The 13762-nt window shown below is 37.7% G+C and overlaps 1 pseudogene; it reads right to left on the bottom strand.

Moving 5' to 3' along the window:
* Nucleotides 1-3200: 3200 nt before the first annotated feature.
* LOC129399780 (proline-rich protein 3-like) overlaps nucleotides 3201-13762 on the bottom strand; it is a 12478-nt pseudogene continuing 1916 nt past the window's right edge.

The raw sequence follows: 13762 nt of genomic DNA, 5'->3' as shown, positions 1-13762 counted from the left end.
GCTAAACAGACAAGCAAGATACTTAAATTAATCACAACATTTATCATTTAGTGAATATTCACAAGTTTTGGAAGATTATCTCATGGGCCTATCTTTTTAAAAAAATTTATTAGTGAATCATTGTGAGGTACAGTTACTGAATTAAAAACTTCCATGCTTAAATTTCAGTCATACAGTGGTTGAGTGCCCATCCTTCCACCAGTGCCCATTTTCCACCATCAATGGTCCCAGCATCCCTCCCACCACCCCACCTCTGTGGCAGGGTATTCCCTTTACTGTTTCTCTCTCTTTTTGGGTGTTGTGGTTTGCAGTAGAGGTATTAAGTAGACCTATCTTTTTAGGGGACACAACCTAACCTAATTCAACTACCATAATACACATTCTCCCATTCAGATTTTTTCTTATTCTCAGACATTCACATTTTGTAGGCATTGTTAATTCTTGCCTTTATCACCTTAAACTTTTCTAACACAATCCAAGTTTTGTTTGCTACTTATAACCTTGCCCCAGATTTTATTGCTGCACTAGTAGTTAGATGTGTGGAAGGCTGTGTTGAAAAAACTTCCTAAGTCAAGTATTGAAGAATAATGTGAACTCCACAGATGAATGGGTGTATATAGTGGGTATATTCTAAGAAGAGAGACTAGCAGGGAAAGGAATTCAAGAGGACTTAATAGATTGTGAAAATTGCAAATAACTCAAAGATGGCTGAAGCATAAAGAGAATATTCAGGAGTTATCTCTTTTGAAAATGTTTAATCCCTATTGTATTCAAAGGAGGACACTATGATACAAAAGAATCAAAAGGTAACCAGAGATGCTTGTTCTCCAGGACTCAAGGTGAAGCCAACTCCCCTTTCTCTACTTTCCCACACTTTCATTACATGAGTGAAGATTTGACTTCATAGCAGCATTCACTCCTTGAAGTATCCCCATACCTCTTGATGTATCCCCAGATCCCCAATACTGACTACCTAGTTATTTGCTTTGAGATCCTTATGATTATCTAATTTTGGCTTTGATTTATGTTATTCCATTCACGTAAAGAAATTCAGAAATACCAAATCTATCTAGTCTAAGCTGCATAGAACTATGTATTAATATTTTGTGATTATTTCCCATCTCACATAACCTCATTCATTTTTCTCTAGTGTGCACTAGAACTCACAGTTTATCACCAGAAAAACTCTATATCCTCAAAATTTCTTTTGAGCACTTCTTTCAACTTGTTGCTCTAGGAACTCTAGATATCAAATGATGACAAAATTATCCCTAAAGTTCTGTCTAGTGTCAGCTATTTTCTTCCCCAAAATCACTGACCCAATGATTTAAGAGGTGGAATAAATGTCCTTTTTTGTTTCTAGTACATTTGTTACTAATATAAGATGTTAAAAAGGAAAAAATAATCATCCTTAGTTCTACAATAGCTCTCATCTTTCTCTTGCCCATACAATTCCTGACCCTTTTTCTCAACTAGTTCAAAACTGAACCTAATAATTATTGTTTCCACAGGAAGAAATCAGTGACAAGTATGCAAGGGTAGAAGCTTGGAGAGGGTTAAAAATGGAACCTACTTGTTATTGTTTCCACAGTAAGTAATCAGTGACAAGAATGCAGGGGTAGAAGATTGGAGAGGGTGACAATACTGTTCAAGTTTCACCAAAGTTAGGCCCTGTAGATATTCAGAGAATTTGCACAAAATCTGATGGCCTCAAAATGATATAGTCAAACTAAAATGTGCCACGGCCCGCGCGGCCAACTTGAACCTTGGCCAGAGAGAGGGAATGAGAGTTGAGTGGGCTAGGGAGGACTGCATGCAATATACGGCATACAGCAAGTTTATTGAAATCCAAGCGGGTTTATATAGTCTTATTTTAGCAACGATCAGCAGGTTACATAAGTGGCATAAACATTATTAATCAAGCGATGCAGGCAACTTTATTTTTGCCAATATTACTTGTTTTTCGGTTCCTTCTCTCAGCCTTGAGAAACATGGGAAAGCAGATGTGGCCTTGAGCATGGCCATGACAGATGTGAGTCAATCCTCCCTTCAGCCTCCTCTGAGTCCAGCTGCCAGAGCATGGTGGCCCTTGAACTTTTCTCTCGAGGCAGGTTGCCAGCGCATGGAGGCCCTTCGACCCCCTTTCCAGGCTGGCCGCCAGAACATGGTGGCCCTTCGGCTGCCTGTCAAGGTCGGCTGTCAGCTGATGGCTCGCCCTCATGCCAGGTTTCTCCATACTCATTCCCATTTACAGGAACTAAGGTAGGGAGTGCCTAGGCCCCCTTCTCACCCAGTCCCTTTTTACAGGGACAGAGGCAGGGGGTGCCTACGCCCGTCCCCAACAGAAATGGGCTGGAGAGAAGAGAGGGGAGGACCCTCAGAGACTTTAGACAACATTTCATGGGCTTGTCTCAAACCCAATACACTAGCAATAAGAGAAGAGGAGGAGAACAGGAGGGCATTCCTATGGAAAGTTACATAATTCTCCTATGTTGGAAGGTAGGGAAGGTCTAGAGGCACTGAAAATCTCATTCATTTTGGCCAAGAAACTACACTAGTTTAGGGAACTCACAAAAAATGCCATGGACACCAAGAAGTGTTACAAGGCAATGTACAAAGCGTTTTGATCAGAGACCACTGAGGTAGGGAATCATGCTACTTTTGCCAAAACTATGAAATACGAAAGTGGGGAAAAGTGACCTTCCATGACCTTCTGTACCAGTCATCCAAACTTGCCCCATGAGAAACAACCTGGTGAGTTTCACAGAGAAACTGAGAACACCGGGGACAGGATGTATCACATAACATGGTCTTCAACATCAGCTAGAAGGAGTAATGGTAGGAAACTATTCCAGGACTCTCAGAAACTGAAAGCATGACTTGGGGCTGAGTGAACAGATGCACAAGGAACAGTAAAAATGGGATTTCCTGTTTAGCAGTCAGTGATATGGAATTGTATACAAGAGGCAGTTAAAAAAAGGAAAATGGAGTCCCTATGGCAAGTCTCTGGAGGCTGTATCAGAAGAGTAGTGTGCCAGTGATAAAACACAATTCTGGACCCCAAATCGTTGGATAGAGGTGGGTGTCACTGACTTACAGTGGTGGGTGAAACAGCCTTACAGTAGCCATCAAAGGTTCACAGGGAAATATATGGCTCCCAGATCATAGAGGGCTCCTTCCAGCCTTCAGGGAAGGTAGTCTCAAAGAGGAGGTCCATTGACACCTAGGTGGTGGAAGGCACATAGGTCCTCATATCATATCAACAATGACCCTTTATGGCAGTGTTGGCAGACAAGGTGGCCATATTCATCTTCCATGATTTGAGTTCCATCCTTAGGTTGGGAGGTGTTCTTGACAAGAGATCAACTTTTGAGCTTGCGAGGGTTTCTCTGCTCTTTGTGAAAGCCATGCCTAGAAAGACACCCATGACCTGGTAAGAAAAAAGAAGGCTCATCACTGACCCACATACACAAACCCACAATCAAATGGGCCACACCTGGGACCTAAGCACCACCTACCACTGAATTGGGCCTCTTAACCGTTGGGAGGTCAGGTGGGAAGTCAGAAATGGTGCAATTATTGGTTCTCTTGATTCTGGAGGAACTCTGTGAAGGATTGACTGGGGATTACCAGGCTTTCCACTGATCATGGGGGCTGGGCCTGGAAGGCTGGATGGTTAGATTAGATTCTTATCTTCCTTATTTCCAGGCTCATCCTGCTCTGGCATTGGGGGCTGTTGATAAGGGGGCTGCTTCTAATTCTTCTTCTATCACTTCAGCAGTGGTTGTGGCAGTGGGCTGAACCTCATTTCCACTTACAAGTCATTTACTTTTTCTTTCCCATATGCCATTCAATTCGGCCATCTAGCCATCATTTATTGATTCTTTTGATATATTCCTGTTATTATTCTAAGTAGGGGAAGATAATGATAAAAATAATCAAAACCCATGCTCAAATGAAAATTACATTTGACTGGACTTCATAGTTATATCTGAACTACCCATTCCTCTCCAATAATTGCTGTCACTTCCTGACTGTTGAAAAATGGCCATTAAACATGGGTGAAGTGATATATTATTATTACTTGCATTCTTTAATAATAAGATCTAATGAATGCATGTTATGTACCTCTTATATATCAATATATCATTTTTGGGAAGTGTCTATTCAACTGTTCTGTTCATTTTTAATCAAATAATTCATTGGTCTTAGATGTTTATGAGTTTTTGAATATTTTAGATAGTAACACCCTTGTCATACTTATGATATGGAAATATCTTTTCACATTAAGGCAGATGTTCAGATGTTCTTTCATTTTGATACAACTTACCTTTACTGTGTAAAAGTATCCAATTATAATACAAAAATCATAATAGCTCTCCTAAATAAAATACTTAAGAATAAATCTAATAAAATCTGTAGAATTGTAGAATTGTAGAATCTGAAAGCAAGACAAACTAAATACTGGTGAAATAAATGCAAGAAAACCTAAACAAATGGGCACATCCTCTTATATGCATTAGAAAGAGCAATGTACTAAGTTACTTACTAGTTATTTACTTCCTTAAATAACTGTAAATTCACACATATCTATTAAAATGCCAACATAATTTATTATATGTATGAGCAAGGTGATACTAAAATCCATATGCAAGGACAAAGAAACTGGACTAGCAATTAGCATTTTGTAAAAGAAAAGCAAAGTTGGAAGAATCACACTACCCAGTTTTAAAATTTATAAAGGGATAGAGACACACAAATTTATGAAAGCAACTCATTTATTTTTCACTAAGGTACAAAATCTCCTTAGAAAAATAAAAATCTTTCGAACAAATGTTTTTGAAACCTTTGGTCATCTGGATGCATCTAACTACAACCCAAATCTCTTACTTTGTACCAATGCTAACACAAGATGGGTCATAGATTATAAATGAAAAACAAAAATAATAACACATTTAGGAAACATAGAAGATGTGATTTTGGACTGATTTTAAGCAAGAATTCTAGAATTCTAGAATATACACAGAAACACAACATATACAACCCAAAATAATAATTTGAACTTCATCAAAATTAAAAGTATTCACTATGCTAAGAACATTATAAAGTAAAAAGACCAGGAAATGAAGGGTAGAAAATATTTGAAGATCATATGTGTGATAATTTGTAACATATGTATATATTTTTACCCCCTGTAACTCAACAATAAGAAACAATAAAATTAAGACAGTTCACCAGAAAGACTACAGAAAATAAGCACATGAAAAAATGTTTCACATTACTAGCTACTCAGCAAATGCAAATTAAGATCACAATGAGTCATCTGTTAGACCAACTAAAATAAAAATAGTGATAAATAGCAAATTCTGGTGATAATACAGAAGACCTGATTGGAGGGAACTGGTGATAACTGTCTGAGCACTATAATTTAATATAATTTAATTCATAGGTTCTTTTGCAGAGCAGTAGCTTTTTAGTGTGATAAAGTTCTAATTGTTTGCTTTTGCTTTCATTGCAAAATCACTGAAAACACCTCTGAAGTCACTATTAGAAATTGTTTTGAAATATATATGTTATGGACTAAGGTCTAACTTTATATTAGAGGTTACTTTTGGACTTTGAATGATATTCAGAGTTCTGAAAAGTCTGCTTTTATTAAAGTACCATACTGGATTTAAAGCTGGACTGAAGTGATAGCACAGCTGCTAGGGCATTTGCCTTGCACATGGCCATCTCGGGTTTGATTCTTCCATCCCACTTGGAGAGCCCGGCAAGCTACCCAGAGTATCCCACCCTCACAGCAGATCCTGGCAAGCTACCCATGGCGTATTTGATAGGCCAAAAACAGTAACAAGTCTCACAATGGAGACGTTACTGGTGCCCGATTGAGCAAATCTATGAACAACAGGATGACAGTGGTAGAGTGCTACCATACTGAATTGTAACTTTGAAATATAGTTAGGGACTGCAATGTCTCTGATATTTTTTATTCTCAGGATTGTGTTGTCCTTTCACAGCCAAACAATTTTTATTGCTCCATAAAAAATATTAATGTCAGTTGCTCTATGTCCTTAAAGAATTCAAATAATTCTTTTAGAGATTACATTGAATAATTTACAAAATCATTTGAGTTGTTAACAGTGACAATTCCTATAATTTGTAAACCTGAACTATTTTTTATTCTGTCTTTTCCTATTTCTGTTTTAATTTTTAATTTCTTTAATTACAGTATTTTTTAGTTACTTGTGCTTTATAATTTTGCAATACCATCTATAGTAGGGCTTTGTGCATATAACACCAAGTGGGTAGGGCGTTTGCCTTGCACATGGCCAACCTGGGTTAGATTCTTCTGTCTCTTTCAGGAGAGTATCCTGCCCGCATGGCAGAGCCTGGCAAGCTACCCGTGATGTATTCAATATGCCAAAAACAGTAACAACAAGTCTCACAATGGAGACGTTACTGGTGCCCGCTCGAGCAAATCGATAAACAATGGGAACAACAGTTTGACAGTGTATACCCCACTAATATGTCTGTTTACCTCAATCTTTGCACCTGAATACTTCCTTAGAAACTCCCCAACTCAACACTCTCCTCTATCCTTCCCATAAATTTCACTACCATGGTGAGTTCCATTGCATAGACAAGGCCCTTTTATTTTGTTACTCTGATATTCCCTTACTATGCTAATTTATATTCCACAAGTGAGAGAGATCATTTTGTATCTGCCTATTTTCTTCTGGTAGAATTTACTCCATGTTTTACCCTCAGTATTTTACCCAGTTCCATTGGGTAAATTGTGGCAAATAGTGACAAATTGCATGATTTCATTTTTTCTTGTAGCCAAGTAGTAGTCCACTGTGTATATTTACTACAGATTCTTTATCCAGTCAACTGTTTCTGGACACTTGGCTGTTTCTGAATTTTGGCTATTGTGAAAAATGCTACGGTGGACACAGGAGTGCAAATTTCTTTTTGAATAGAGACACCACAGAATAGAATAGACCAAATAGAAGTGGGATTGTTTGGTCATATGGAAGCTCATTCTTATGTTTTTGAAGTATTCAATTTTTTTTCCAAAAGGGTTGAACCAATCTGCGTTCCCACTAGCAGTGGGTGAAGGATCCTTTTCCCTCAACCAACACTGGTTGTTGGCATTCTTTTTGATGTGTTCGTCTCACTAGAATGAGGTGATATCTCATTGTTGTTTTGACTTGCATTTTCATGATGATCAGTGATGCAGATAACTTTTCCATGTAACTACTGGTTAGCTTTATGTCTTCTTTGAGGAAGGATGAGGGATAGGGTTTTTTTTGGTTATTTTACTAGTGCTTTCTTTTCTTGGACATCCAATTGTCAAGTAGGCAGTGGACAAATATTTTCTCCCACTTTGTGGGTTGTTTTTTTATTTAAATCACAATTTCTTTTGCAGTGCAAAAGCTTCTTGATTTGAGGTAATTCAATTTAATTTGCTTCAATTTACTTGGCCATTGTCAATGAATCATTAAATATGCCTCTAGAATGAATGTCACGGAGGATTCTGCTATATTTTCTTCGTTTTTTGGGTGTGTGTCTTTCACATTTTTAAAATTCATTTTTTCCACTTTTTGGAACATACCCAGTTGTATTCAGGGCCTATTTCTATTTTGATGCTCAGGGATCATTCTCAGAAGCAATCAGGGTGTGAGGGATCAAATCTGGGGTTCCAGCATGCAAAGTATGTGCTCCAGTCCTTTGTGCCATCTACCCAGCCTAAGGAACTTTGTTTAAAACTTCTCTCTTTTCCAGTTCACTGTTTACCATAGGAATGCAAAAGATATTTGTAAGTTTATTTGGTCCTCTGGGACTTTACACTATTTGCTTATTGCTTCTGAGTTTCCTGGTGAAATCTTTGATGTTCATAATGTAAATTATTTTCATTTGTAAACAGTGAACAATTAACTACTTCATCACTTACTTGAATCACTAATTTACTTTTTTAGTAGTTGTTGTTTAGTCTCAAACTGTTTGCTTACCCTGTCATTTTAGTGTTGATTTACAGTTTCACAGAAGTGTGATACGAAAAGCTGATATGAATTCTATCTTCATGACTTTATGGACGTTTGTTTTGTGTCTTAGTGTATCCTCGATAGTGTCCCATGTGAACAAGAATGTATTGTCAGTTTTTCTGCAATAGTAACCTTGTTTATATCTGTTAAGCCCAGGTCTTTCATTTCCTCTTATAATGGTCGTATTTTCTTACCGAGTTTTTTCTTTATTTTTCTTTGTTTTGAGGGTATACCCCACTGTACTCCTGGGTTACTCCCTGGCTATGTGCTCAGGTATCAGTTGAGGGGTGGTGGTGGTGGTGGCTCAGGGAACTATATTTGGTGACAGGGATCTAACCCATATTTGGCTGCATGTAAGTCAAATCAATGCTCTATACTATCTCTCTTGCACACCTTATTGAATTTTTGTCTGGTTAATTTATCCAATGAGAGAGGTGCATACTAAAGTCTTCTACTGTTTTTTTTCCATTATCTTTCTTTAAATGTGTTAGTAGTTACTGTGTGTTGTGACGTTCCTTCTTTTGTTTTATATATGTCAATGAGTGTTAAGTGTTCTTTCTTTTTAACCCCGTGCTAATGCCCATCTGTTTTTTGTTACCATATTTCTTTGCCTGTACTATAGTTTTCAAACCATTTACCATGAAACTACATTTATCATGAATGACAGGTTTTGGGGCTGGAGCGATAGCACAGCGGGTAGGGCGTTTGCCTTGTACGCGGCTGACCCGGGTTCGATTCCCAGCATCCCATATGGTCCCTTGAGCACCGCCAGGAGTATTTCCTGAGCACAGAGCCAGGAGTAACCCCCTTGCATCGCCGGATGTGACCCTAAAAGCAAAAAACAGAAGTAAAAAAAAATGAATGGCAGGTGCTTGTAATCTGCAGGTGTTTGGTGTTTGTTTTTCCTACCTCTGGTCATTCTGTGTCTTCTGATTAGTTAATTCAGATCACTGATGTTCAGTAAAATTATTAAAATAAGTCAATTTACTACTTTTTATATGGAAGCTGGGTGTTTATAAAATTTTTCATTGTTCACTTTGCTTTCTTTAAAAAATTCTTATTGTAGATTAGGTATCATGTTTTAGTAGTGCTAATGTTTTTGGTTTCTATGTAGGTTTACTATACCTTACCACCATCAAAGTGTCTAGCACCCTCCACTGATGTTATGTGTTACTTTGTGCCTAGCTCTTAATTCCCCTCTGCCTCCCAGGTCCCCTGAGTTTATTGGCAGACATGAGATTTATCCCAAAATTCATAGTTGCTGGTCCTTGACAATGGCTCGTGTCAGTATTCAGCTTCAGGAAGCAAAGGGGGGTTGCGGTCACAAATGTTCAAGAGCAATAGTAAGACCAAACTGCCTTTTGATCTTAGTGTATACACCAGGGTGATTATATTTACCAGAACCTGTCAGCACCTATCTTGCAAGACTTGAGCTGGTCCAAAAAGAGAACCCTGTCGTCTAGAATTTCCATGTTTGTCAAGGTCTCTGGCACTAAGTTTAACCGGGGCTGGTTCCATCTGATTCCAAACATTCATAAATGGACTGAATACAGGCACAGCAAGCAATGAGATAGAGACATGTTGGCTCTGTATTATTTTAAAACCCTAAAAGCATTTCATCTAGGATTTCATTTAGGCTTCCTTCTCTCAGTTTTATATGTACTGGGAGAAGACAGCTTTGCTTAGCTTGGGATATGTGAATGTTATTCAGTTCCCATTGCTCTACCTTTACTCTAAAAATGGAAGAATTTTTCCTTGGCCATTTCTACCTTCACTTTAAAAATGGAAGAATTTATCCGTGGCCATTTCTTTTTTAAAGTAGAATTAGAGATTATGGACCCTTGACAACTTGAAAGGGGTAACTGATGGGTCATTTTAAATTCTAAGAACTCTAAGTTCATGCTCCTTTCCTACTGTATCTCTTTCCTCCCAACTCTCTGTTGTAAGAGTCAAATTGCAGTTTTTGTGGTGGCTGTCTTTTTGTTTGGTCCCTTATTTTCCCACGGCAAGATTCTTTTACAAGAATCATATCAATTTAGAAATCCTTCCTGGATTGCTATTCTCTGCTCTTCTCCTGCCTCTCCCTGAGAGGAGCCATTATGTTTAGCTTCTAATACAGGCTCCTTCATACACAGCAGGCATCTTCTGTAAATGATGTCTTGAATCTTTTTTAGTAGGACCCCATAGAGAATTCTGTATTTAATTCATTTTTTTGCTTAGATACTGCTGTGATGATTGAAAATTCCTATATGATCCCTCACTATTTCACCATTTTGTCCTTCGCATCAATTTGGTGTTTTCTTGCTAAGAAAAGAGTATAATTCAATATCATCATATTTTATTTCATATATTGAGTCTGGAATTGGATGTTCTCCTTAGAAAGTGCTGATATTTTAAAACTAGTACTTATACACCTTTATGTATACTTTTAGATTTTTCTTGTTAAGGGTTATTTTAATAATTATCTAATTTGGGTTTTTGTGGTGCTTACACCCAGTGACCCAGCAGGCCCAATAGACTCAATGGATTTTATGGTCAATTCTTGGTTCTGTGCTCATCAGTGACGCCAGCAGAGCTTGAGGGACTATACAGTATTTCTGGGGATCAAATCAGAGTTGATAGCATGAAAAGCAAGCATTTCTATCTCCTGTACTATCTCTCTGGCCCCATAGTTATTATAGCGGAAAAATTGTATTCCCAAAGTTGATTTAAGTTAGTTTTATTGTCAGTTAATCATAAACAATGGTATTAAGTACCTTAGGGTAATGTTTCTTATACAATTAAAAAACAAACAAAAAACAATTACCAGCATTAATTTAATATTTGCTTCATATTATTTTATTTAGATAACTTTAAATTACGCTAAAACTAAATTACAGCTCACAAAATGAAAGAGCTGGTAATGGCATATTAAGTACAGTTTGCTTATTGCATGCTAGGATGATTTACTTCCCCCTCCACTTTTTTTTGGCTACCAAGAAATTTTATTTATGCACAACACACCTACTATATGCACATATTATTAACAAATAAGTTATGACTCATTTTCAAGTCACCAATTCAAGTAGTACTAGTTAGTGTTCATGTACTTCTAAACAAAATACAAATGTGAGTGTCAATAATGTACAATGATATGGTTATTTTGATCAGTGACTTCAACTCTTTTATGTCTGCAGACCTGTACCAGGTAGAAAACCATTACTGCATAGGACCCAGAATATTTTAATTTATTATAGATTAGTTTCTTAGATGGTCAGGTTAAACTTAGAGAAATAAAGCTGAAAGTTTCCATGGCATATCTGAATATAAAGGAAACATAGCTGACAATAAACTGACACCAAAAGTATTTGAGGAAGAGTCAACTATGTGTACTTTCTACATGGACCACAGTAAAATAGTAAGAATTGGTCAAAATTATCAGTGGAGAAATAGAAAGGATGAAATGAGCAAGCTACAAATCACAAAGAGTTTATGGCACCTGGGCTGAAGAGATTTTAGAACAAGTAGGGTGCTTGCCTTGCAGGTGGCCAACCCACTTTTCACACCCTGAAGTTTTGTGGGGTTCCTTAAGCCCCAGTAGAAGTGCCCCCTGACTGTAAAGCCAGGAGTAATCCCTGAGCATAGCAGACTATGGCAAAAAACCAAAACAAACCATGCACATAGACACAACAGAGATTAAAAATAGCACAGCAACTCTTATAAGTTTATCTGCATAGTGTTCAGGTATTTCTCACGTAAATAATGACTAAATGACTAAATTTCTAAAAGAAATATATTTGGACGACTTACCATACTATTATTCAGCTGGGACTCCCCACAAGTCTTCTGTCCTTTATCTGAGGTAATTCCTGACTTCTAGTGAGAACGGCAATTAAAAAAAATAGTTTTCTTTATTTCTGCAACCATACCTGGCAGTGCTCAGGGGATTAATTCTGGCTCTGTGCTCACCTCACTCTTGGTGGTACTTAGCAGCCCATTTGTGGTTCTGGGAATTGAACAAGAGTTGGGTGTGTGCAAGGCAAACATCTGAACCCTTGTACTAGCTCTTCAGCCCTTGACAGCAGTTTTTAACAGGACAGTAAGACTACCATTTTGTCTTTATATTATGCAAATGATTTCTGGGATATTGTAAAATATATCCAATGGAGGGAAGAGAAACACTTAAATAAATCAGTCAGGTTACTGCTCAGTCTATTCGTCGAGAGCTTTAACTGAAGTGAGGAAAAAGTAAGGAGTCAGTTTCCGGATTTAGTGATTTCTGATATGAGGATTTAATGAAGAGATGAACACAGTAGTTAACAAAATGAAGAGGTGTGAACCCATATTAGGTAATGATATAAAAATGGGGCAGGGATGGGAGAGGATGAATTCTGAAGTTAAGGAAGCAGAATCCTCAAGATAATTTGACTGGATGTTTGGAGAGAGAGGGATGATCTTCAGTTTTAAAAAATTATCTATTGCAACCGACTGGAGAGAGAAGGATGATCTTCAGTTTTAAAAAATTATCTATTGCAACCGACTGGAGAGAGAGGGATGATCTTCAGTTTTAAAAAATTATCTATTTCAACTGACTGGAGCAATAGAACAGTAGGTAGGGCATTTGCCTTGCAATCTAACGCCGACCCAGGTTAGATTCCTCCATCCCTCTCAGAGAGCCCAGCAAGCTACCGAGAGTATCCCACCCGCAAAGCAGAGCTTGGCAAGCTACCCATGGCGTATTTAATATGCCAAAGGCAGTAAAAGTCTCACAATGGAGACGTTACTGGTGCCTGCTCAAGCAAATTGATGAACAACGGGATGACAGTGATGACAGTGATACAGTGATCTATTGCAACACACCATTCATAAAGATAATATGAACAATAAACACCTCGTATATCTTTCTGGCTTTCTATCAGTGTGCTATTGAAATTGATACTTCGACTAGATCTTTCAAGTATATATTGGATACCTGTGTCAGTCTATCCAACAAAGAAACACAACATGTATAAGAATGCAGTCATAAAAATGTCTTCATCTAAGTGAGAAAATAAATGTGCAAATAAAGTGTGACACCAGTCAAATCTGGGCAACTTGTTTGCTTTTTTGGTGACCTGTGATTAACAATGACTTTTTCCATTTTGGGTTATTGAAAACAATCTAAGAATAATTTGTCATGAACTGTTAAAATACAAAATTAAAATAAACAAATTTCTAACAGAGCAATCATGTTCATTGCTGTGCATACTATCTATGGCTGTTTGGGGCTACAATTGCAGAGCTAAAGAGTTGCCAGAAAGACTATAGCTTTCAGAGCCTAAAACATTCACTATATTGTTCTATACTAAGTTTGCTGACTACAGCCTGTGAGGGGAGGAGTACTGTGCTAGGACTTTCACAGTGTATGTTCTCCATGTTCTCAAAACATTTAGTGCTACACTAGGTTATAGGAAAAGGAGAAATTATCCATCTAATTTAAACACTAATGGGTTCAAATTGTAAAATAATATAATTATTCAAGGAAAGGTAAATAAATATCTTCTTCATGTGTTAAAGAATTATAATTTGCTGGGGCTGGAGTGATAGCACAGCCGGTAGGGCATTGGCCTTGCATGCAGCCGACCTGGGTTAGATTCTTAGCATCCCATATGGTTGCTCGAGCATCGTCAGGAGTAATTCCTGAGTGTAGAGCCAGGAGTAACCCCTGAGCATCGCTGGGTGTGATCCAAAATTCAAAA

This window comes from Sorex araneus, chromosome X, assembly GCF_027595985.1.
Source record: "Sorex araneus isolate mSorAra2 chromosome X, mSorAra2.pri, whole genome shotgun sequence".
Taxonomy (NCBI): domain Eukaryota; kingdom Metazoa; phylum Chordata; class Mammalia; order Eulipotyphla; family Soricidae; genus Sorex; species Sorex araneus.
Note: the sequence above shows the minus strand (reverse complement) of the source record. Positions and strands in the feature narration are given on the sequence as shown.